The sequence below is a fragment of the Bombus pyrosoma genome, linkage group LG3 (assembly GCF_014825855.1).
Source record: "Bombus pyrosoma isolate SC7728 linkage group LG3, ASM1482585v1, whole genome shotgun sequence".
In the NCBI taxonomy this organism is placed as follows: domain Eukaryota; kingdom Metazoa; phylum Arthropoda; class Insecta; order Hymenoptera; family Apidae; genus Bombus; species Bombus pyrosoma.
This window is the reverse complement of record NC_057772.1, coordinates 9,893,567-9,921,385: the sequence shown is the minus strand read 5'-3', so window position 1 is coordinate 9,921,385 and position 27,819 is coordinate 9,893,567. Positions and strand designations below refer to the sequence as shown.

General features: G+C 35.2%; 1 protein-coding gene across 9 annotated transcripts in view; it reads left to right on the top strand.

Moving 5' to 3' along the window:
* LOC122565951 (monocarboxylate transporter 10-like) overlaps window positions 1-27,819 on the top strand; it is a 284,840-nt gene that overhangs the window by 2,004 nt on the left and 255,017 nt on the right. For 3 of the 9 annotated variants that reach the window (XM_043722533.1, XM_043722537.1, XM_043722538.1), the window contains exon 2: window positions 2,586-2,880. The gene's annotated coding sequence lies outside the window, so the exon portion shown is untranslated. Of the gene's footprint in view, window positions 1-512; window positions 1,943-2,385; window positions 2,881-27,819 lie in introns of those variants that run through there. The other 6 variants (XM_043722536.1, XM_043722539.1, XM_043722535.1 and 3 more) reach the window with 4 other exon arrangements.

The window sequence follows — 27,819 nt, the reverse complement described above, 5'->3', positions numbered from 1 at the left end:
AACTATCTACATACGGTACAGATTGGCGGATATATAAATAGCAAGAATTCTTACTTACCATATTTCGCCTAACTTGCTTTCTAATTATCACTGAAAATGAAAGTTTGTGAATCACCGCGCGTTTATAATTCTCCAAAGCGCGAGAAATATATTCGTAAGTCCCGTATCAGATATATAGAAACGAAACTTCTCATTAGATTAGTTGAATTTACAAGCAACAGTGGTACTTTTCAAATTATTGCAATTATATTCAAGTTTGTATGACAAATTCTACTGTTTTAATATTCCTTTGATATTCCCGCATCGACTTAACGACACAACCTGTCGACCTTTAATTTCCAACATACACTCAAATATATTCTACACTGAACCGCGTAATGGTTAAGTAGAATTACAGTTAGTTGGAAATAAATAAGTACGTGTGTGTATCTAATGTTTGTTCGAATAAAAGTTAACGTTAATATTACAAAAAATCCTATAGCGATAATTTGAACTGGTTTTATCGTCGAATAAGACAATTCTACGTTCGTTGCTCGATGTTAGCCAGCACTGCGGGTTGCACAACCACCTGTGCCCACGAACTTAACCTCTCGCAACAGGGACATAGCTGCGTGGGTAGATAAACCGACGAAGGTTGCCACTCAGCCTTACTTTCTCCAGGGATTTCTTCGTTGCTTGTCTTTCCTCCCTCTTTTTCTTTCTATCAATCGACCATGCCAGCTGTGTAGAAAATTGACCGGCGAGATAAAACTCGTCGCTGGTCAAGCTCACTCGTTTCAACCTGTTCACAAGTTTCTTCAGATTCCGATTATCTTTAATTAAGGACATTGACACGCGGAGTCAGACAAACGTGTCTCACGGGGCGTCTCAGGGGGATGAATGGCGCGCGAAGAGAAAAGGAAGCATCGTGAATTAATCGGTGGGCATTAACGATTGAGCGGAGAGACGAGCCGGGAAATTCTTCAGCGAACGAGCAGCCAGGTCAAGGCCAGGGCTTCGAACGCATGCGAAACGCCAGGCTTTGTTCTCTCGAATTTATTCCCTCCATCGCCACATTTTTTCCCCTTTTCTTCTCGCTGTGGAACAGCTTCCAGCGAGGGTAATGCCTTTCTTTGAGAAATGCGCCGTCTTCCGGGAATTCAAGGCCCTCCGCGTCATTCTACCGTCGCCAACCGTACGACCGGAAATTCGTAAAAAGACGTCACGGAGAACCAGGTCTGCAGTTGGTCGCATTGGTTTTTCTGTCGTTCTGTAAATTATCATTCGTTGTTCGTATCGTTGGTAATTTTTGGGAATTGTTGCAAGCTTCTGGCTTGCATCGGCGATTTTCAATCAGCGTGCCGCGAGGATTTTTAAAAACACGCGATGCAGAAGCGCCGACCTCGTTCATCTTAGATCGTCAAATCGAAAAATGACAACAGCTAGAACAACAATAGCCTTGCGGTATGAATGTCCTGTTTCGAATGAAATACGCGATACGTTTTTTGATGTGCCACAGAATTTTTACGATTACGTAGTTTACGTATATTACGAGAATAAAAAATGTTGAAAATCGCTACTTTACGGCCATAAAATTGAAATTCGCAAAAGGAGGTAGAAAATGAGTCGAACTAGAAGTATTCGGTTGAACTTAATGACGTGCCGGAATTTCGAGATACAATTTGTCTTTTGTATAATATACGCCATAATTAGCACGTCGTTCACTATCTGCTGCTCGTTTATAACGTAGTTAATTATGGAAATTTTCGGAATTATAGCTCTGGGAATTGTTGCAGGTTTTTTAATTTCTGTACGTTTTAATAAATCGTTGTAGAAGAAGGTGGAAACATTTTTCTACAGTTGGATGATTCTTCATTAGCAATATGTATTGTGTAATTAAATACACAGACGTTGGATAAATAATTATAGTTAGAATAGCACAATGAAGATAAACGTTTCTGTGGTAATAAAGGTCACCGTTATATTTCCCAAAAATATCTGCATCTCTTTAACAATCATTGCAAGAACAAACGTCTCAAGTTCCTAATTTTCGCAAACTTGCTAATTCTAATATTACCTGCGAGAGGAAATCTGTCGATTCCAAACAAACAAAAATTGTTGTCCTAATCAAATACCTAATATAAGCGATAATTTGTAATGATTATTACAAATTCTTTCTTACATAAACTAAGAAACGTTCTGATTCGAAGTTGAAGCTAAGCGTTAGCAAAATAGAAGACAAATGTTTCTTTATGCTTTTCCCGTTTGATCTTCAATTATTAATCTATCCGATATCGAGAACTTCCTGATTCGAAATTAAACACTATCAGAAAATGAGGAAAGAGATTATTCCTATTTAATAGAAATTTTTACCATAAGTTCACTTGGAATTATCAATCTATCTAGCATGAAAATTAAGGTCATCGCAAACCTCACAGCAATCAATTGTAATCCTTATGATTCCGCTGCCAACTGCGCTTCTCTATGAAAACCAATTCTTAATATCGCTTTATAATATTTTCAAAATCGCTTTATAATATGATTCCACAAAAAAATAAATATTTGTTCCACTGCATGAATCGTGTCTACCATCGTGCACTTGAAAGATCTCGATCGCCGGATTTTCCCCAGTGTATCCAGTTTCCGGCAGAAGTGTGAAACACCGTGTCGTGTCGTTTAAACGTGCGTCGAGCAAACATGATTAAATTGATGGTTCAGCGATCGTGCGCCAAGATGGACGAGTTGATTTCGATTGAACTGGAAATCGTGTTGCCGTTTTAGCGACGTGAAAACATTCGAACAAGCTGTATTCATCGAGACTGGAACGCGTCGTTCAAGGAGATCGCACAACGTCGACAGGATTCTTTTCCGGAAATGATCGCTTCCTCGGAGCAGTACGAGGTTGGTACTTTAATTAAGTTTAATTGAATTGTATTATTATTTGGCAATTGTTTCAGTAAGTCTTCAGTGTTATTTAGTATGTATTTAGTTAATTCTCAATATTTATTTGATTTTTGTCGATTTCAATAAATATCAATTGTGGAATATTTGTTGCCTCGGAATGTACGAAAATTGTACTGAAAATTAGCAGCCGATTATCATGATGTTAACGAGAAGGGCTACAGATAACATAAATTGTCAAGGACAAATATTTATGCAATGATACGAATTGATAGTCTCTGCAGAGAATATTTCCACGAAGGACAGTACTCGTACACTAGAAAATAAACTAAACGGTACGAATCACTTTTGTCTAGAAAAATATCCTTTATAAAATAATAAACTATCTTAAATAATACGATAAACCTAGCTAACTTATGTACTTACTTAACTGGCTTACTTAAATACATCAATTTAAATAACAGTCAATTTGATCTCCTTTGCGTAGAACATATTATCCCACGTTATTTCTACGTTGAAACACTAGAACATTGAAAAGCTAGTATAATAAATGAAATACAACTAAAGTAATAACTAGCTAAAAGGTAAATTAAATAAATTCCCTCAAAACTTAATGATGTCTCTTTCCCAATACAATTTGAGACATTACAAATTTATACTCTTCGATAAACGTGACAATTTGCGATTTATCGTTAATTTAAGTTTAATCTTGAGAAGTGGACCGGCACCCGATAAAAATAAAAAGTAGACGTTGCATGTATAGCGTGCTTCCAAACTAAACGATTAAATTGTACCGTCTCGAAGGCAATATTGGATGGACGAAGGTTTAAAATCGTCTCGCTGAGCAATTATAGAATAAAAATATTGAACGAAGGAAATATTATGATAGAGGGAGAAAGGTGGATGATATTTATTTGGTCTGTTTGCTTTCCACTTGCACGTTATTCGATATTATTGAAGTCGATGGATGTAGCTCGTATCGGTAATAACGAGACATATAACCTTTGACTTTTTGATTGATGAAAGGTTCTTTGAGATGGAAAATTGCTGTAAATCAGTTTGTTACTTTGTTCTAGGTATTAGCCCTTGGTAAAGGACTTGTTAATATTTTCCATTTCTTTTTAACCTTTCTACGACGATATTAGGATATTTTCAGTTTTAATTTACTTCTACTCTACATGTAACAAGAGTCTTTTCTTATAAATTTTCTCACGAGAGGAATCTTTTCCTTGTAGCGTCTGAACGATTTTCAAACTATCGAATGTTTTATTTTAAAAGGCTCTTAATTATTCCAAGCGAAATATCCTATCATTATAAATAGTCCAGGTAGCGGCCTAAGCAAGCGTAGTATAGGGTCCAATAAGTATAAATAAAGTATCAGCTAATAACGTTGCGTTATCAATAATGCTTTCACGAGTAACAAACCTAAACGTTCAAGACTGAATGAAAAAATTTCAATACTTAAAACGACAACTTTTATATTACATACACGATGGAGGTGAAATTTCATTTATTTCACGTTGCAAGTGTAACCATTGCATCGCGTTAAGTGGATCGCCAATGAGTCACTATGTAACACACGCGCATTAGATCCGTTAAATACATTTAACTGCACATTAATTGTGCATTAACGAACGATATTATGCCATAGATATTCTCTAATACCATACTCAACAGAAGTACCTGCGTTTTCGCGAAAGAATCTGTTCTATGACACACTCATGGTTCACAAACATCGAGCAAAGTGAAACTTGTCAGAGTTTCTCAATGAACATAACAAGTTTTCCTCTTTTATTATTTATTTAAATTTTTACAATTTGTCCAGTAGGACATTTTGTAAAATATTATAGCTTAAATATACATAGCATGTGGATGGTTACCCCCAGCGGGGTACCATTTTCGTATTTGTTAGCTTATATCCTTTGTGAACATAACAAGTAGCTTTCCAGATGCTCATAGCTATCGATGTATATTATTATTAAAATTTACTGTAAATATCAATTATTTCAACTAATCGAGCAAAGTGACACTTGTCAGAGTTTCTCAATGAACATAACAGGTAGCTTTCCAAATGCTCATAGCTATTAATGTATATTTTTATTAAAATTTACTGTAAATATCAATTATTTCAACTAATCGAGCAAAGTGACACTTGCCAGAGTTTCTCAATGAACATAACAGGTAGCTTTCCAGATGCTCCTAGCTATCGATGTATATTTTTATTAAAATTCACTGTAAATATCAAATATTTCAACTAATCAAGCAAAGTGACACTTGTCAGAGTTTCTCAATGAACATAACAGGTAGCTTTCCAAATGCTCATGGCTATCGATGTATATTTTTATTAAAATTTACTGTAAATATCAAATATTTCAACTAATCGAGCAAAGTGACACTTGTCAGAGTTTCTCAATGAACATAACAGGTAGCTTTCCAAATGCTCATAGCTATTGATGTATATTTTTATTAAAATTTACTACAATTATCAAATATTTCAAGCAAGGACAAAATAAAATAAAATGTCTAAGGATAAGAAATGTTAAAGTTAAAGATGAAGTATAAAGAAAATTGCTATATATCAAATATTAAAAAGAAAACGCATTTCTATCATGGGTGTCCCATGCATCGCGAATGATCCATAAGCCACAATAAACGTCGGCAGAGTAAATTAATTTTGTCAGATGGGGCGCGCGACTTTTCGAAGGGAAGAAACCCACGGGGTAAAGGGGACAAAATTTCCCAAAGGGTGGCAGGGGAGGGAGAAAAAGAGCACGGAGGCTCACCGGATATTAAAGCACGTGTACCTTTTACGTCTTCGTGTTGTATAGCGGTTCGCTGTTGTAATACGAAGACTTAAAAGTGCTCGTGGCTTTAATATTGGCTTTGTTTCCGATTTCTGCCTCGCTATCTTTCGCGAAATCCTTTCGCCCGAGCGTATTCCAACGAGCAGAAAAAATACATAAAAAATAGATAATAAAAGAGGCAGAAACGCTTCGGTCGTTATTGCAAAAATAAAAGAGGCACGAGAAGACAGAAGGAAATATCGATTAATATGGAGCGAACCGTGAACGTATTTCGATACAAAGATCGATACGATCGTGTCCCTCGTTTGCTCGTCAATTTTTCTTCTTTTTCGCACTGTTTTCTTTCGTTTATTTGATGTTTTTTTTTTTTTTAACAAAAATAGGATCTTAATTTCCAATGACACGGAACAAGCAATGTCATCGCGTTGATATTCAATTGATAGCGTGTATTTTAATTAAACATTGACAAACGATTCGCGAGTTGCAGATTGATCCGTGTGATTCGTTTATCGATTTCAATTTTTGTTTTCTAGCGTTTGTTTGTTTGATACGCATTTGATATTGTTGTTACTCGCGGTGTTTCACATTCGCTTGCATGTAGTTTAATTGGATTAGAGAAGATATTCTGAGAAGCAACGCACTTCGTTTATTTTGAGGTGATTCGTTGTCATAACAAGATCTTCGATGACGGATTGATAACGATACTTCGGTGACCTGTTATCAGTGTCGTTTATCGAATCGATCGATTGGATTATCGCTCTTCTTTTTTCGACGGTGAATTTTCGTTTGGCAAAAACAAATACCGCTTAAAATGTTTTCGCGAATTCAAACAGATGGAAAACAACGGGATGTAACTGTTACGACGAAACGTTGCACAAAATATTGCGTATGATAAACTGACCAAAAATGGTATTAACGAAAAGGTACGAGAAATAAGAAAATGACAACAAGAGTGTCATGATTTTATAATTACACTTTTTTATAAGCAACCAAGGTTACGTGGAAAATGGTAAACAACAGAAAATCGTAAACCTGCATAAAACCGTAAAACTACAGAAACGTCAGGGATTATCTTGCAAATGAAAAAGAAATTTTCAAGTTACGAAGCACAGGGTTGGAAAAATTTAACAAACAGCGAGCAGATACGCGCGACACTTTTTCCTCGAGTTTCAAACCTTCGCTTTACATTAATTGTCCTACCTTAAATCCGATGATAGGTTCAAACTTATCCTAAACAAATGACAATCGTCATTAGTAGAAAACCGCGAAACAAACGCTTACATGGAAACTCGACAAGAGGTAGCAGGTTTTTTAAAATTTTAATTCTTTACAATCTTTTGGGTTCGTTATTTCTCTGTTTAAATCTTCCAATAGATTTCCGATGAACGTCATTAAGGAAAATTATAAAGCAAGTTAAATCTGAACAAAAATCGCAGAAATTTCATAGTGTACATGGCAGAAATTTTCAAATCCTTTAGAATTACAAGCGGCCAATTCCGAAATTTAAGAAAACAGCCGACAAACTAACGTAGAACAGAACCTGTTTTCCCCCGAGTTTCCATCCTTTGCATTACGTTAGTAACCCTACCTTGAATCTGCTGCTAAATTTGAAACAAATCACGATCGTAATTAGTAGAAAATCGCAAAACGAACACTTCAATGGAAACGCGACATTAAGAGATACACCAACGGATTACAACATTAACAGAGAAAATTTTCTTTTTAATGCGATTTTTTTAAATTTTCTCCAAAATCCGACAAACACTGGACGGCAAAACAGAACCGTTTCTCCTCGAGTTTCAATCCTTCGCTTTGCGTTAATTTCATCGTCTTTTTGGCGACAGTGTCGAGACAAACGTCATTAACAGAAAATCGCAAAGCAAACATTTATTGTAAATGCGAGCAGAACAGGCCGGAAACTCGACAATAGATCATGCCAGCGAAGCAGAAACTTTTTCCAAGCGATGGTTCCCACCGATAAAACAATAGACCGCGTGTGGCCGGGGTCATTAGCGAAACTGGGTTGCGTGGATTCGCGTGGTGTTGCGTGCCTCGAGCAGCACTCGCTCTCGCGTCCATTCCTCTCTCTTTATTTTTTCCCACTCTATGCACTTTCTACTCACCCTTTACCCCTCGCTTCGACGATTCCGCAAGCCCAGCCGCACCCTATTCCACCCCTGGCGTTTCGTAGGTACGAAAAGTTGGCACAGTGTCTCTAGTGCACCTTGACACCACTCGCTCCTTGTTGCAACCGCTGGGGTTTGCCAGCCAGGAAATTAGATTCCCTAATTTTTACGCCGCACTCAAGCACGGTGGAGGTTTTGTTAGGAAATTTCGGAGAAACTGGCTGTGTTCTATAAACAGGACATTTTTGAATATATATATATCTTAATATCTTTAATCTCTAATATCATATTTTTATATGATTTAATATTATACTTATTTATGAATATTCTTTTTTTTCGAAAAATTTATTTACCGATTTATTGGTTTTTCCTTGACTCGCAGACGACACTCAATGAATCAACTAATATACTAATAATAATAATAAATCAAGTATAGGGTTGGCAACTAAGTGATTGCGGGTTTTGTCCATGCCACCTAATGATAAAACCCGCAATCACTTAGTTGCCAAATAATATCGTTCTTCTGGTCTTTTCGATCATTCGAGGAATATTTCTTTGTCGTTTCGATGCTCGAATTTTAATGGTAAAATTTCGTCAGGAAATTTTCGTGAAACAGACGGTATTCTGCGAATAGCAGTGTATATCTTATCCGGTCTCTTTATTCAGTCGGAGAATTGTTAAAGATTTTTCCTTTATACTCTTAAACTCGTAAGACTCGATGAATTAGATTTTCGAATAATAGTCGGCATTTCACCTGGGTTTTTCTAGGAATTTTTGGCGAATCTCCTTGCGTTCTGTATATAGCATATATTTTCACATCTTGTTTATTCTCTTAAGGTTTCTAACACTCGATGAATTCCTTAGTTTCGTGCAGTAGCGATTTTGGCTTAATAATATTCCGTAGTTAATATAAATCTTTATTTATACTCCGTTTGTTAGTAGGACAAACCGAAGGAATTTTATTTTCCTCTTCGTGATATTCGCCTTTTGGTTTTTAAAGTGTGTCTTTAACAAACAAAATTGAAGCAACTAGTTGGAGGAGTTGGTCGGCTTTACGAGAAGACGCGGAGTTTCATTGTTCTAGACTTTGAAGAGCATGGTACGGCGGTCGCGATAAAATTTTGATAAACAAACCGCGTTCCTTTCTCTATTTTATTCTTTCTGTTTTATCCTAGTTTTTTACAGACTCTCTAGAGTACGATAATCAAGACAGCTCGATAAAAGAGTTAAGCTACTTTCACGCGCAAACGACTCTTCTAATTGTTTCAAAGGCATCTGTTCCTTTGAACAAACAAAGTATGATTCAGTTGTTTTCCTATTTAATAAAGATGTTCCTTTACTTACGTCAACTTTTAAACGTTACTGTGGTTCTATAAATTTCTTAACGCTGATAGATCGGAGTAGTTGATTGATTTTCACGATGCAACTCGCGAGGAGAGAGAATCTTCACTTTGAGAAAATACATTTTTTAACCGCTGCAATGACATAGGAAGAAAAGTTATCGCGTTTCCTTTTTCGTTATCAAAGGGACTAGAGTCTCTTAGGAAACTTTTATTGCATGAATCTTTTATCGCTTGAAACGCTGACAGATTTAAAGTTGAAAGCAACAGAGTTTTATTCTATTTCGTTTGCCGGTGTTTCTCGTGACCAATGTACCGAGCTTCCTATATCAAAAGATTTTTAATTTATACAAATATAAATATATATATATATCTTTAATATTTGTATATAAAAATGGACAGATCTGTTACACATGAAATATTTATATGATTTAATGCGCGAGACTTAGTACAATTCTTGACGAGTCAAAATTCGTCGAAGAAATTCGAGCCTGTTCAGACTTTCACATTTGTTTAGAAGACCACGTGTTGGATCGATACATTTCATTCGATTTACACGAACATAAACATATTAATGTCTGTCTGCATAATTCGGTAATAATGGTTGTCGTTAATACGTCGTAATTGGAGCTTAATGATGCGTTGTTGTCGATAAGATCATGTCGACAACATTCCGCATTACGTGCTACAAAATAGAATTACTACAGTAATAAATATGTAAATCACTAGCAATCGTACAATACTTGCGAAATTTGTAAAATTTATTCTCCTACAGTTAAAATAAAATCGTCGCTCGGATATGTCATCAGTTTGATAAAATTTATTAGCAAAAATTCAAAGCTCATAGGACATAAAATATTAAAGAAATTTACTAAGCTGTGTGATACCTTATCACCCCGAACGATGGTACTATTAAATTCCATCAACTAATTGAGTTTTAAGTAATAAAGTGTTAAAATCTCCGAGAGACACAATGTACAGTGACTCACGAAGGTATTCAAAAACTTGTATAATTAGCAACTCTTCATGTTGTACGAAACGTTTGAAACTTCGTTAACACTGTAACGAGGCACCGCTATCGCGATTATGTTGGTAAAATTTCCAACGAATTTGAAGATGTATGCAATCTGCACGCAAAAATCACCAAAGTATTTCAACAGTCAATTGCTCGCTATATTAATAAAAAAAAGCCACGATATACAGTGAGATCAGTTTTAGTACTAATATTTATTGATACTTTATTTGAACACTTTAATACTTTATTTACTAATATTTATCTTGAGTCTAAGTCCTCGCTAATTATATGTTTACAATAAGTGTCTTGCAACTTCTAAATACATTTCCTGATTGGTTGCAAATTTTATTATTATAGCTACGATAATTGTGCCTCATTATTATGGAAATATTAAAAAGTTTCTTGTAATTCACGTGATACGTTTATAAAAAAAATGTGTACGGTGAGTGTTGGAATACGTAAAGCATCCTGACTGGTGAATATTTATTTTATTGATAAATCTTGATATCACGTTGTACGCTTCAAATTCGTCTTGTTTGGCGTTTTTAAATAAAACTTATTAGGCGATACGAAGATACGCCGGAAATATGCTGTCGAGGCTGGCTTCCGCGTGTCAGCAGACTGTCGTTGCGTGAAACGCGTCACCGGTTTTCCTTCGCGGCCTTGGGGAGTTTCCCAAATTCGTTCTACTTTCTGAAGATATTTCTGAAACACGACGCGACGGACGTGTTCCTCGAACGCATTAAGGATATTAAATATCGAATATTCTACGAGTGCTGGAGAAGAAAAAAAAAAAGAAACAGAAAAGAAAGAAGGAAACACGTATTCCGTGCTATTTTCGAGTTTACTGCGCATTTTCTATTCCCCGCGGTGCGTTTTCTTCTTTATTTTGTTGCGGTTGACGTTACACGTTAAAAATGCCTTCAAAGTAACACGTATATTAACACTAGATCCACTGATATTTAACAGGAAGCTATTTCTACCAAAACTAGTCAAAATGACTGGTCTTTAAAAATAATAGAATATTTTTATATTTATTGATTTATTATTCTCTTACAGGAACAATTCCATGTTATGTAATACATTTTTGATATTATTAATCCATCTGGGACCATCATCCTTAAACGAGAGTTGACATATTTATAAAATTGTAGGACCAGTCATTTTGACTGCTGTGGTATTTCTAGTGTTAGCATCTGGCGATCCAGCGATCGATCCGGAATTTTCCTGATAACTGATATCATCGTATCGAATGATACGCGGTAAAAATTTGAAAAACGTGTGGCAAGTTGTAGAAAACGAAGCAACTGGTTAATTGGGGTTCGATAAACAGATTGCAGCACCCTTTTATACTCCGACAAGTACCAGTCATTTCGACTGCTATTGGTATAAGTAGCCTTGATTATTTTCAGTTTGAATACATAAAGAACAAAATAAAATTCATTATATTATTCTTTTATCGTTGCGAAAGTCATTACATCATTGCGGGAAAAAGATATAACATGAAGTAGGAATTTGAAAATGAGATTGTAAAACCAATTTGACTGGTGTGTAGTTCTGGTGTTAAATTACGATTGATAGCGAATCAGATATTAGTATTTCGAGGAGAGATTGAAAAGGTGAAACGTGGCTTTGTATGTAAATTCGATCGCAGTCTATAGTAATCTACGTATTAAGGGGTGAATAGTAATTTCGTATAGATTTCGATACACTTCCGACTAAATAATTCCCCTAAATAACACAATTTTTTAACAAATTGATCCTCTAATTTTTCGAACGCTATAGGACACGTAACGATCCTATTAACAAACAGTAGTATAATTTCTTTTACTTTAATAGATTTCCGATTGAACGATTTTCGAACGTAACACCATTCTAAACTACTTTCCTCTGATTCTCGTATTTTATAAAACGCATAACGACGCTCTTATCGTACTGCAATACAATTTACTATACCGTACTGCATATAATTACCACGCATAATTTAATATAATTAATGTACTTTACCTCGATAGATTTTTGATCACACGATCTCACCAACATCACGATCTCAATTCCAATTTAATCCCAATTTGTTTCTTCTAATTTTTCTACGATCGTATCTAATTTTCATATATTGCAGAATAAAATAATGCTATACAAAGCCACATTAAAACCTGTTTCGTCCTATGGGATCGAACTATGGGGAACAGCGAGTAATTCCAACATAGAAATTCTTCAACGATTCCAATCGAAAACTCTAAGATCCTTAACCCTTAGAGTACTGAATACTCGGAGCCTATGCTATCCGTACGGACGGCACACTGCCAGCGCTGACGATCGCTGTGGACTGAATACTTTTTCGCTATACTGAACTCTATTGATTCACTATTCAAAGCGCAAATCGTAATAAGTTATAGTAATTCTTTTGCACGAGATTAAATGATTCAAGAGCGTTATTTTTTAGTATTAATTATTCATTATAAACATTGAAATTTACAATGAACTAGAATTTGGGTAGTAAACTAGAAAACAATAAACTAGAAAACTAAATTTAGTAAATATAACACAAGTTAATAATTCAGTTGTGCATGAAGAATTTCAAAACAATTATCGATACATAATCCGACATCGCATTTTCTGTCGTTCCTTCTCTTATTTTTCACACAAACAACACAATTTCTTCTTGATAATTGTGTTGTGCCGGCACGATTATTCTACCAAATGTCCAAATTGGACAAATTGTGAATGTAAAGTATTAAATAAAAAAAAAAAAAAAGAAAAGACAGTTTCTTCGAACGCGTCATTAACATTGAAATGCATTTATATTTATCTCACACAAACGTAATAGTATTACTTCTGCGTAGGTGCTCGAAAAAATTGACAAACGCATATATGCGTCCTTAGTTCACACCGATGACTTTCGCCAGACGCATATATGCATCCATAGCACTCTAAGGGTTGATAGATGTACCTTGGTACGTTACCAATGAAACAATACATCGCGACCTTGAGATACATACAGTTAAAGAAGAAATATCCAAATTCAGTAATAGATATAACATAAGAATTAACGACCACCAAAACTCACAAATTACTCAATTACTTGACACGACGGATCAGATCCGCAGGCTAAAAAGACATTACCCTCTAGCTTTAAACATTAGATTCAGCTAGAATCAAACATCACTTATTATTCACGTTGTAGTACCACGCCAAAATAATGTGCTTATAATTCTCAATGAGAATTGATTGTAAAATTCTTCCAAATAAAAAAAGAAGAATTTTCATATATAAAATACACAATATCTCCATTATCACAGAGTAGTAATTTTGCTATCAAAAGTTTCTACGATTTCAAACGAAAATTTCTCGAAATTCCAATGTAATGATCGAATATATAGCCACGACGATACCAAGCTTCCCGCCAAGCGTATGCTTTCATCGTCAGTTATTTCGAATCATTTGTCTCGCAAAATTAAATTTAAATTACGCAAAGTCCGACCCGGCTTTGCTCGGTTTTGAGAGGCCCCGCGGTCTACGAAAATTACCCAATCAAAAAAATACCGATTTAGATTAACTTCGTACAGAATGCTGATACCATCAACAGACGCAAGACACTTTTTTAGTATCGATGATTCAGTTTAAAGGAGTGAGAAGAATAATCGACGTTCAGCGTAACTCCATAAAATTCTCGTGTCCTGGAAACTACTTTATATAAAAAACATACAAGCGCTTTCAGAGAAATGTACTTTTTAGAGAAATTAAACCACGTCAATAGTTTCTTGCAAAAGTCGTACATGATTACAGATGTTCTACTTTCATTGAACTTTTTGCCCCTTGAAAGCGAATTATGGATGTGAAAAGATATTACTTGGATTTGTTTAAAAAACTGCTTAGAAAAAATATACAATATGTAACGGTATTTGTAAATAAATAATTTTGCTCGTTGTAAAATTTAAGCGTAGGATTTGAATTTGTGTATTCAGACCCCGCGAAAGCTCACGCCGGCTCTGAAATTACGTTCAATTTTACGAATGATCAACAACGAGTCGTTGCTCGGATTTCGCCAACTGATTGACAATGACAGGCAACGATCGAGGAAGATTCCTTGGATCACGTAACACCACGTGTGACACACGTATATCAACGAGAAGCTTCACGGTGAAGGGTAATCTTTCCGCTGCACTGCCTCGTTTATCGGCTGGATTACAGCGTATTTATTCGAGGCGCGAAGAAAGACGACTTTCTCGATAGCTTCTCTCTCTCTCGATATTTTCATCGGCCAGGGAAACTTACTACCCCCTTTCAATTTCCCTCCGTATTCCTCGAGCATCCGCTCGCTGCATCAGGAATTTCGATAATTCATTCCCTCGTTTGTGAAATATATACACGCCCTTCTTTACGATTCTCCACTTTTCTTTTTCTTTCATTCTGCTGCAGCATCTTCTCTCTTGGATTTCATTTGTTTAGATTTATTTTCGTTCTCTGATAATTCAGCGAGATAGACGATCGTATATTTCAAATATTTTAGTAACGACGGAGAAATATCAGGAGAAATTAAATCGGTGATAATTGATATCCTTTTTTTTTTTTTTTTAATTAGAATTCTGCATACGATATGCTATATATAATACCGGAAAAAAGCAAGTTTAAAACTGATACTCGCGTGGATCAGCATACGTGGAATTTGTATTAAAGGTTTCTTCTGTACCAGACAATTATCTGTTACAGGACAATTATATCACAATTATATTGTACGATTGTTTCTCTTGTCAGTCATAATTCATTTTTGTACGATTACAGTGTTATTTCCCCCCGTTTTTCCTCTTGAAACTTTCTTTTGCTCGTTACAGTAGATATAAAGGTACGTAATTGAAATTGTTTCGTTGCACGATGCATTATAATCATTCCATTGTGAAACTTTAACTCTCTCACTGATCGACTCTTTTATCGGCTCTTTAATAAGGCTCTGCCTAAGAAATAAGAAGTAAAAACATTCGAACTAAAAGAGAAGCTAATTTTAATCGGTAAGAAGAAAAAAGATGATCGTAAAGTTGGAAAAATAAATAAAACATTCCTGACACGATCTATCATTTTACGATGAACGTAAACAACGATATAAAGTAAATTGCAATTCTTACAAGAGAAAGGGTTAATATTAGAATGATTCGCGAGCATCCACATTCGTTGCGCAAACAAAGCAACCGCTGGAAACAATGGAACGAGGTGACGACGTTATAATGGGAAAAGTCCAATCGATCTTCGAACACTCCGTTTCTCCTCGTTCCCGATTATTTCCAGCTACCTCTTTATTTCGCCTCGATTGCAGTGCAAACGATCCGTTCTGTTTTCGCAGGAACTTCGCGATTGTCCTTTGTTCATCCGTTCGAATGGTTTGCAGTATGAATAAAGCCCCGTTTACATTAGGCAACTTTTGGTCCGACGACTAAGTAGATCGACCTTAACTCGTTCAATTAAGAGCTTTATATTACCACATCGTTGTTCGACATTTTGTTGTTTAACCATGGATTAGTGCAGTGCGTAAAGAGGTTGTACGCGTATCCTTGGCATTTGCGTTAACACTAGAACTACCGATATTTAACAGGAAGCTATTTCTACCAAAACTAGTCAAAATGACTGGTCTTTAAAAATAATAGAATATTTTTATATTTATTGATTTATTATTCTCTTACAGGAACAATTCCATGTTATGTAGCACATTTTTGGTATTATTAATCCATCTGGGACCATCATCCTTAAACGAGGGTTGACATATTTATAAAATTGTAGGACCAGTCATTTTGACTGCTGTGGTATTTCTAGTGTTAGCATCTGGCGATCCAGCGATCGATCCGGAATTTTCCTGATAACTGATATCATCGTATCGAATGATACGCGGTAAAAATTTGAAAAACGTGTGGCAAGTTGTAGAAAACGAGGCAACTGGTTAATTGGGGTTCGATAAACAGATTGCAGCACCCTTTTATACTCTGACAAGTACCAGTCATTTCGACTGCTATTGGTATAAGTAGCCTTGATTATTTTCAGTTTGAATACATAAAGAACAAAATAAAATTCATTATATTATTCTTTTATCGTTGCGAAGGTCATTACATCATTGCGGGAAAAAGATATAACATGAAGTAGGAATTTGAAAATGAGATTGTAAAACCAATTTGACTGGTGTGTAGTTCTGGTGTTAAATTTCGTATGGAGCGAATTCTTTCTTTCACAGTTGCAGCTGTTAACACTTTGCTACGCCGAAATCACATGTTTCGCTCAGGACGTCACGGGAGTATTTTTATTATTCACAGCATATAATGGCAAAATAATAATAAATTGACGATGTGAGACAACATTCTTCCCCAATGAACTGTTTATCTTATTGGAGATCACGGGTGACCACCGTGGCACCTTGGTAACAATTGATAGCGACATGTTATAACAAGACTTCGTTTATTTCAACAAACCATTCGCATTCGTTATTTAGTCGTAAACAAAACGTGCATAATATATCGTTGAAACATGTAGAAGATATTGGTAAACAGTATTTGCTCATTCTATATATAATAGTAAGGTATGTTCACGCTTCTAACTTCAATTATATGATTATAAAGCAGCATTTACGATTATTTTCTAAGCTGTGTTTATAATAATATTCGTAGATTACCCCTCAAAGATATGGATGCAAACACAGTGCACCGTTGGATGCAAGATTTGTTTTCCTTTTTTTTTTTTATTGATGTTCTAATAAAAATGTTTAATTGCTCAATGGGGCACTTTTTATTCTAAAGTATCTTCTATTTATCGGTTATATTCGAAATGCCCTAACTGTCAATTTTCGTTCAATTTTTACAATTGTAAGAAGTTCAAGCGCTCCGATCACCTATGACCAACGTGGTAGTCAAGGTGTTAATTCGTGAAAATTGAATTTTTACGCTATTCGCTGTTTTCTTCTTATCGTTATTTCATGATTATTCGTTAGATTATTTATATTTCAAAAAATTATTCGCACGGATCGCTTGCGATGTTCCACGAACGTATATCTAGAAATTTATTGATCTTCATCTATTGTTTGATATAATTTTGGGTATCCTTGTAGTCTTGGTGTCGCTGCTAATTTCGTCAACTAATTTTCTAACGTTTGCACGATTAACTACAGGATCAACAGAAACGATCACATCGCTCGACCAAAGATAGACGAACGAGCTACCTTCTGGTTGAACGATCAGAAATAGTTGTTCGAGTTGTTCGACGCTATGTTCACACGCGTGACTTTCGATAACTTAAGGTCTAGGACAACTAAGGAAAATTGAGAAAATTACGAAACTTTGGGAATATGTGGAGCACATAATATGTAGTATAACGTAATTTTTCTTCTTATCGAAATTCATTTTAAAGGAGATGAGATCGATACTTGAAAATTCGGATATTTTTCGAATTTGTGTTTTAACTGAGAAACTGCAAGAGATAGACAAAATATTTTAACGCAAAAGTTACTTCTTTTAATTAGGGTTGTCGCTTGGTAAAAGATGTATCGTTGGTTTGTACAATCGGAACGAAGTTATAAATAAACATATGGTTTTTTCTAGTTGATTTTTTCACGACGTGAAATGTGGGTGGAAAAATTGTTGGTTTAAAGAAATATGAAACAGTATCATATTTGTTTTCAATGCAAACACAAGCTTTGTTGTATTACTGAATTGTTTTCATCGAAAATCGAGGACCTACCGGATCCTACGCGAACAAATGAATTGCGTCCGTTCGAAAGTTACGTAAAATAAACGAAAGTTAAAGGAGACACGTGTTTTACCAACGAACGAGTCTGCATTCTGTTGAAATTGCGATCGAAACGCGTTGTCTATGAGCGTCGATTTTAGCACTTTACCCATCGAGCACTTTTCATGTTTGTTTTTCTTTTTGCCATTTTTATTTTCATGGATAAATAAATATTAATCCACTAAAAGCCAACGCTGCGCTAACAAGTTAACTGTCACGAATTTTATACATTTTGCCGTGGAAGCTATAACAGCTTGAAATATATTGCATCGTAACATCTATTATTTGCTAAATACTATACTGCATTTACGTATTCTTTTTCAGAATGTTATGAAAATCATTCACATTGCTGAAAATTTCTCAGTCCATAAACTTTATCTTATTTTATTATTATTAATCATCCGAAAAAGATGTAGTAACGCGTTAGTAGCACGATATTCTCCATTTTCGAGTTTTCTGATTCTCAGATCTTCGGAAGATTTTCAAATCCGTTATCGCGCGACAATATTGCGTCAAAGAAAGGCTAATCCGTAATTAAATGTTGGAAGCGTAGGAGAGTGTATTTCCGTGTTTCTACGCTATCAATCTCACTACGATTGTGTAAACTTCCGAATAGAACGTCCTACTTGTTGTTAGAACTTGGCTTGCACTCCGGATCACCAAGTCTTTCGAACTTTTCCAATTACAACACCTTCTAAATTCTAAGCCAACATTCGAGATTCAAAGCTAATCAACGCTTCAACGTTGTATGTATTTCGCCTAATAGCACAACCGTATTGCAACATAGTTGAATAGCATTTTGAACACCTGGAAGTTGAAATTAGAAATATTCACAATATTCCATGTAAAGAACGTATATGCAAAGTTTTAGAACCTGCAAACACAATCTGAAATTGTTAAAATTATTCTACATAATATGAAAATTATTCCTTACAGCATAAGTATTAGCTTGGCAACTAATTGATTGCGGATTCTGTTAATATCACCTAATGACAAAATCCGCAACCACTTAGTTGCCAATCCAATACAATAATACACTGAGTGTATCATCGCGTATTACTTATCTGATCATTTTTTGAAAAATATTTGTCGCGTCTGTGTATGCTGGACACAACGACAGTAATATGGAAATAAATGCTATCAGCATAGCTTACTAAAAATATTCATGTTGTTTCTTCATTTAATTTTGTCACTCTCGACTGCAAGGAACTGATGATTTTTAAACCGGTGGCTGATTTAGAACAAGCACAGTGTAAAAAAAAAACAGAGAAAAGAAGAATAAGAAGAAGATAAAAGTTTGCAGTATGAAAGAAATTAGAAATAAGCGAAATAATAAAAATCGTAAAATGGTTGGAAGCGGACGAATATGAAAGGGAAGATAAATTGATACAGAGAGTATAGAGTGGAAAAATGGTGCTTTCATCTTTGATATTGTATAAAAAGTGACGAATGTCGAACAATCGGTGAATTCGAGTGGTTTATTTGATATTTTTTCGAAATGGTATTTGGCTTCTGTTTTCGATTTGACGTGCAGTGAAAGGTAATTGCTTTGGGGGTTAGCAACAAGTGTAGAACGAGAACTTACCTACGAGAATTTAGGACAGAAATCATTTTATTCGCAAAATTTAAGCAAGGTAACAGACGAAATAATATTTTCTCAACTATATAATCTACCAATTTATTCCTTGTAAATGAAAAACCAATATTTTTAATTCTAAGAGCTACAATAAAACTGTAGCTTAATATTACATAGATTTCTCAATATGAGAAATACAATTACAAGAATGAAAAATTCCTATATATATATGTATGTAATATTTAAAAAATACTAAAAAGTTCTAGAGTCGTGACATACAATTTCTAAACCAAACACGTAGATAAAAATATCGGAATACGATAGATTTTTGATAAAAATGTAGAAAAGTTGCAGAATTTTTCAATTTAATACCAGGTTTCTAAGCAATGGTCATCTTCATTAGATGACTGATTTCACTGTTCCATTTTTCCATTCCACGTTTCATTTACCCTAGCAGTGAGACGCGAAGTCCTGCTCGTGGAAACTGACTTGCAACGTCGTTCATCTCACAGTTAAGTCTCTCTCCCTTTTAAGAAACTAGGCGAGGTGAATTGCAAATACCTTCATTATTCCGCGTTTTCTTTTATTCATCGAGGACAGCTAATTTTTCCAAGAGAGTCGTTCGTCCTGTGAATCGATCGAAGCATTCGCTTTTCTAACGCTCGAGAATCCACAAAGGATCCACTCGATCTTCCGTTACGTATTATTATTAAATTAACCATTTATCATATTCGAAATATTCCACTGTTCACGGTTAATAGATTCACGATAGATCAAAAGAAAGAAGAATGTTAATGGAATCTGAAGAATTTCATGAATTTTATTGGATTAATAGAAAAGCAATGATTCTGTGTTAAATGGTTCATTTAGTCGATCATACGATATCTGCTTCTTCTGATTGTATCATCGTTTTCGAAATCTTCTTCGTACAAGCTTCGTAAAAAGAAGCTGGTTTCCATTTTAAAAGCATTGCGCGTATGTTGTCCGATTTTAATCGACTTATTAGCTCTTCAACTCTTGTAAAAATATTATTTTCTTAACGTTAACTTCACCAGGCCTGGTCGAACGAACGGTTTCAAAATTTAATTAAAAATTTTACGTTCGTTGTTATTTATTTTGTTCGTCTAACTTTATGTAAATCTTTATATTAAGAAAAATTGAGAAATTGATTAATCGGATAATATAAGAATGTACGTGAAGTTAGACGAACAAAAGAAATAACGACGAATGTAGAATTTTAATCAAAATTTCGAAGCCGGTCACTCGACCGGGTCTGGTAAGTTTAGTGTTAAGAATATTTATTTAAAAAACGCATCAGAACAGATGTAAAAAATTACGAAGAAAATTCTTCTCCTCTTCAATTCTTTCATAAGGTTATCCCTTATCTAAAACACGTCAGGATAAACGTAAAAAATTATAAAGAAGACTTGTTGCCCCTTCAACCCTCTCGCAAACTTATTTCTTACTTAAAATACATGAGAATTTGAAAAAAAATTATAAACAAAATCTTGCACTCCCTTAATTCTCTCCTAAGGTTGTTTCTCGTCTAAATTAAGTCAGGGTAAACGTAAAGAATATAAAGAAATCCTGTAGAATACTCTATCAACTCGTGGAAAAAATGATTTCCTATTCAAAACACGTCACGACGGTGGTGTCGTTAAAAAATTAACTACGTTGTACACAACTTCGCGTGAGCACGTGCGCGGAAAGAAGACGAGGAAACGTGTCACATCGCGGCTATTTTCTTGGCTCGACTACCTTTAACGGCGGCAACAAGCAACGTCTTGAGGGCTTGTCGGCTGTTTAAAAGTCACGAAGGCTAGCCAGCATCCCCCGTGCGGCTTTTCTTCGCGTGTTTACCCTATACGAGAATCGTTATACGCGAGAAACGTGTGTTCTTTACACTCTTGATAGCCTTCGAACGAGTATTTTCTTTCGCTTTGTACTTCAGAATGAGTCGAGTGAAAGAAACGTGCGCTTGAAACCTGCATAAGATTTGAGAAATATTCCGATACGAAGAGTGAGTCGTTAAATATAGAGATGAAAATTGAAGGGATGAAAACGGGATAGTTTCTTATTTTATCTTTTACTTTTGTCGAAATATATATGCCGGGTTCACATTGTGATTAGAGTTAGGGGCGTGTAACGAATCTTCATTTGGATTAGACATTGTTGTTATGCAATAGAGAAGATACTTACTAGTACAAATATGATTATTACAGAATTTGACAAGTAACCGTGGTAATTAGATACTCGAGATGCTAATGACAATGATCCTGGGTTCAATAAGGAATCCGCGGTCAACGGGATAAGAAACTGTGGTACTACTCACTGTGGTACAAGTATTATTAAACTAACTTTTTGTTAAAACGTAGAATATTCACCGAGCGTAAAGACGCTATGTAACTCGCTAATGAGACCTCACGAGAGAATGCATCGACATCTGGTAATCATCTTGCCCGAAGAATAGGGTCTGTGTTGCGAGCCACGGGACAGAAACCGTTGGAATGTTTACTGTCGCGTGCCGCTATAACTATTTCTTTTTAAGGAGAGCTATACAATTACTCCATACCTCTGTTTGGTAAAAACGTTCATCCCGCGGCTACGTTTAGCGACTAGTTGTCACTTCGAGCCCAAGCTCATTATCACAAATCTCGGACAACTATAATCGGGTTAAATTATAAAGGCTAAAGTATTGGGCATTTTCCCAAGAATTCCCCGTTAAATATTTTATGTTTCCTTGGGAAAATTATAGAAATATTGGTTGGAAATTTTGTTTCTTAGTTGAGCTAAAGAAGGCTATTTTCCTCAATTTCTACGTTTGACTGAAAGAAGAGATTGTGGACAATTTTCTATTGAGAAATATATATATTTACGTCTATCCCGTGGAATATGTATGTGATATATTTTGTAGAAATTGTGGAATTTCTCTTGGTATTAAGTTAAAGAAGGGTAGTTTTTCTAATTTTCAATAATAAAATTCTGAAGAGATTGTGAATAGAAAATGTTTTTGTAGCGTTGAAGAGCGGTAATTATTTTATTCGCGTCCGAAGAGAAAGATGAAATGGACAAATTTCTTGAAATCCGACAATTTGTTCTAGTGGAAAATACATTTACAAAGTTAGGCAAACAGTATGAGAAACATATGCCGCATAATAGTGAGAAATTCCTAGTTCCGGTGCAACCGATCCTTTGCTGGCTTTTCATTGTAATAGGGGCAATTCGCCTAGCGGCATGCGATCAAAGGCAAATTCTAATTCGCAAATTACAGGCGCCTAAAGGTATTCGTTTTAAAGCAGCTCAAGGAATTAATCCGTTAAACCGACGGAACGGGGCTAACGAAATTAGACGGAATTAATTTAACGACTTACGCTTCTCCTTCGGTTAGTCGCCAAAGTAAATCAATATTCGCGAATTTTACCTCCACTTTCTCAACACCAAACGGACCATTCTCTTTTGTTTCTATTGTGTCATACTACATCGATGAAACAGAAACGTCCGTTTTTGATCGTAAGAAGAAAACCAGTTTCGTACAGACTTCTGCACTTCTGTTTGTAAATATTGCAACTCTTATAGGGACTGAAATAAACCTGAATATCATTAGACTTAATAGACTTATTTTTTAGGGTATCAATTAGTATTTATGAAAACTTTATGATTGTCTTTACGTTTTAAAGCGCAAGCTGTGAAGAATTCATATTTTCTATGTTATAACGAGCTTCCAGTAAATGATAAAGTTGAACTCTTCTCTCGTTTATATCTGTTTTTTTCTCATTCACTGTGCTTGCACCGAATTTCTTCGCATTCGTACTATTGGATTTTTTACTATGTTTATTATTATCTAGTTTCCTACAATCTTCTAGTATCCCACGAGTCATATCTAAATCTCTGTAGATTTCATTGAATTCGTCGATTCTCTCAATCGGTTTCAGATGAAAAAAGATCGTACGCTTCCACTTTTCTGTCCCAATACTTCTGTAACGAATAAATTATCTGAAAGAAAATTATCACTTCATTCACAACATTCGGACATCGCTAATTTCAATTGGGCGCAATTGATTCGATTGTAATTAAATTACATTGGAAATACGTGAGCCAGTGTGGTATATATATTTTAAATTTACCACAGAGAGAACGAACAAGTTTGTCCCCACAAACCTAACAGAAAATTCAATATCATCCTAGAAAATGCACGTTTCCGCGCCAAACGTTGTTTCACAATTAAAACTTGTCTCGTTCGTGGGACCCGTTAAAACCCAATCTAATTAACGATCGAAACTTTCCATAATTGCGAACGATCACCGTGAAATCGGTTGTTTTCGAGCGTTGTATTATATCGTAGCAACATTTCTGCTGATTCTTTGCCTGCGAATCAATTCCAGTTACTCTCCTAAAATCTAAAAAAAAAGAGAAGAAGAAGAAAAGAAGAGAAGGGTAAAAGAAAAAGAAGAATAAGAGAAAGAGGAAACGTGGAATCGGAAGAGCCTATGGGGAGAGCGAGTTGTTTCGGCGAAAATTAAAAAGAAGGAGAGAGAGAGAAAAAAGGGAAATAGACGAAACGTTCCTCGACGAAGCCACGCGAGACAAGAGTATCGCACTGACCCGATTCAATCGTCGATGTTCTCGTTCGAGACGAGCTTAGGCTACGTATCCTATGAAACAATGGACGATTTTTCAACCTGTTAACCGAGCCAAACGAGGTACAGATCGTTATTTGTTTTTACGTATCGCTTTGTTTCTCTTCAAAATAATTTGTATTATGTCCGACGCTTTTATCATCAAAAAATGTGGTACATCAGTCCATCGCAAAAATGAAGAAATACTCGATTTTTATCAACGTCAGGAATATCTATTATATGAATTTAGATATTTAGATAGCTGTTTTCAAAAGTTAAAATATTCGATATCCATATTTTGCAGCTTGGTTTTTCATGAATTTATGAAAAATTGAAAGCTGCACAGACGAACGGAATACATACAATATAGAAATTATCTCCATAGTATTTAGTAAAATAAAGCTGTGAGTATATTCAATTTGTTTCATTCTATCGCAATTTATTCGTAAAAATGTACATCGGCGTGAACATGCGCGGTCTAATCATACAACGTACGATTGAATTAACCGATCGAGTAATACTACAGTCCGAAACAATAGCATTTTCAGGTATATATCGAAGAAATAGCTTTCGTTCTTTAACTCAAGTCGTACTAAAACATTTCCTTTCAGCCATCAAATATACAAGCATAAAATACACAAAGGTTGATATTACAAAATATACATCGTAGAATAGCGTTTGAATAATGGAAATTAATTGAGATTTTACAAAGATTGTGTGCGCTTAATCAATTTCTTGCTAAAGACTTCACATTGGACAGAGATTCTAGGCAAACGTAACGAAGCTGACGAAGTTTCTTGCTGATGTTTCCTTTCAATCCCTAGACAATTCCGAAGGACCAAATTAACCAAAGTTCAAGCTGGCGAAAGTTAACATTTGGCCAGTGAGAAATACGAAGAAACTTCAACGAGGAGAGCTTAATTTTTGCTTAGATATTATTCATGCAAGTTGCAGAATAAATTTAGTAAAATCGTGAAGTATCCAGACAGATCAGGATTGTTTAAAAGCTAAATTCGTAGGTTTAAAGCATCGCCCGATGGCACGCGAATCGGGAAAATATTCTGCTGCATTATACTTTACAAACGTATACTATTTAGCAAGTGAAATAGCTTGCCACGTAAAATTTCCGATTTGAATAGACGCAAAATTGCATAAAGCTCTGACCTGAATTTCCCAAAATGGCGTGTTGTTTCGAAATACCAGGAAAACGTTATCTTTCCTATATGCTGCTGATATACTGATACGTTCTATACCGAATCTCTAATTCTGTTATTGTCTACCAATACAATAATTTGATTTACCACGTTTACGTTAATAATTTATAACGGAATTAAACTTAATTGTACATTGATCGAAATTCAATGGAAATTATGTAGAGATTGTTTATATCAGAGTACGTTATGGGAGATTGATTTATGCTACGAATGTATTCAACTCGATGTTTCGAAGAAAAGCATTGAAAACATTCGATTATTTTCAAAATATGAGCGTCGCTGAATTCCTTACTTTGTATCGATGTCAACTGATTGCGTGACACGGAAAATATTCATCGGCTAGTCTATCGATTATGCAAACGAACGGTCGATCCTACGATTAATCGATATCACGAGAACGCGTTGGATTATTTCGAACCAGATTATTCTATCAATCGAATCATCCGTTAAACAGAAACATTTCTAATCTTAAAATTGTAAGTTAATAAAACCAAGTCAGTTTCAGTTCAGTCGTTTTTAATTCTTTCACATGTAAATATTGTGAAATCATCATTTCTTCTTCATTTACAACATACTATAATATTTTACCAAATGTCCTAATGGACAAATTGTAAAATGATTTATTTAAAAATAAAAAAAAAAAATTTACAACATCGCTGTATAATATTCGTTGAAAGAAATCGAGTCGAAGAACGGCATGAATCCAACGGTTTTGATCTTATGTATTGAAAATTTACGAGACAAGACCAACCATAAATTAATCCTTCCTTAATCCTTGAGTTGGAAATTTCTATTAGAAATTCGCATTTTTATGAATCCGAATCTAAAGATAGAATTAGAACAGATATTTATAGAATATTTTATATATTTTTGCACATTACGCGAATTCTATGCGTCTTGAACTACCGTTCTTCTTCTTAAATCACAGACAATTTTAAAATTCCACTCTTAGCATTCAACACAATCATATTACTTTTTCTGTATCGCACTTTTTTTTATCAATTTTGAAAAAATATATATGTGGAAAGACACAAACATGAAGAAGAATCGAAGAGAGTAACAAAGTTAAATTTATTAATTATTATTTTCTCTCGCTAATTATCACCTGTGTCGTCATATTCCTGTTCTCGGATTTATCAGCGGCGCACAAAATGTTCAAATCGAAATTACACACACAAAAACGTCCAAGAATGTCCACTGCAAGTCCTCCGAGAGCTTGTTCAGCGAGGGTCAAAGGAGAGATTCGCAAGCTTAGCGACGCGAAGAAGCTGTTCCCGTAAGATAAAGCGATTTAAGTTCGTCAGACGACGGCCCGCGTTTAGGCTAGCGTTTCTCACGCTCGTTAAAACTTGCTAACGGAGCTTGAAGGACTCACGAATCGCGTGCACGCGGTCGAACGGTGAAAATCGAGGGAAAAATCGTCGAACGACCGAGTAAGTCACGGTACGTTGACTTTTTCCAGGCGAAGCTCTGGCTTCCGTCAAAGATCTCTACGCTCGTTAGGTCTACGTTTAGTACGGACGAATATTTCTTGGCAATGTATCATAAACTTTTCGACGTAAACATCGAAATAAAATTTATGAACGTGTGATTTATTCTTGGTCCGTTGGCGACGAATGATCTATTTGAATGACACGGTGAGACATTTTGTTCTGGTATCATCTTATCTTTAATTTAATATTCGCTGTTAGTTATCAAGATAACAATTTACAGAATTAGCTCAACTTATTATTGATTTTTGTACCGAATGAAGAATCTGAGTTACGTGAATACAGTTTCTCGAATTCTGTTACTCGTAAATTTATTAGTAATGGCGATTTCGTGTTTCAAGGATTTTTCATTTAGATTTTTACGAAAATCTGGAATTTTCGCGAATTGCGTATGCGTGTCTTTGACGAAACTCCAACCTGCTTCCTGTAGCTTTATAAATACGCGATGCGTGCGGTACACAAATAAACTCAACTGGAATTGCTGCATGGGAAAGTTGGCGATGTAAAATTTTACCCTTTTATCGCGTTCCATTATTGCACATATCCTGATATTACGCTACATCATCGATTTACAAACATCGTTTTTATTTATCTAACGAGGTAACTGTGATAAACTTGATGTAATTATCCGTCTCTTTCGTTAAATTCTTCCAAAGCATATTTATAACAAACATGCGTAATACAAAGCATTCTACATGCAATTATTTGCTTAACTTTATCGTTTGTTTCAATCTCGTATTGGGTTGGCAACTAAGTGATTGCGGATTTTGTCATTAGGTAATATTGACAAAATCCGCAATCATTTAGTTGCCAACCCAATATATATATTTAACATAATAATATTTGTCCTCTTTCTATGCTGAAAATCCTGTCTTATGTTTTAGTGTCGTCTGGTATCTTTTAAAGCATTCGCCGCCAGTGTAAAGTCCTTCTACTTCACTGTCAAAGATCCTACGATAGTTTCTATCAGCCCTATCTTCTTATTATAGCAATGTCA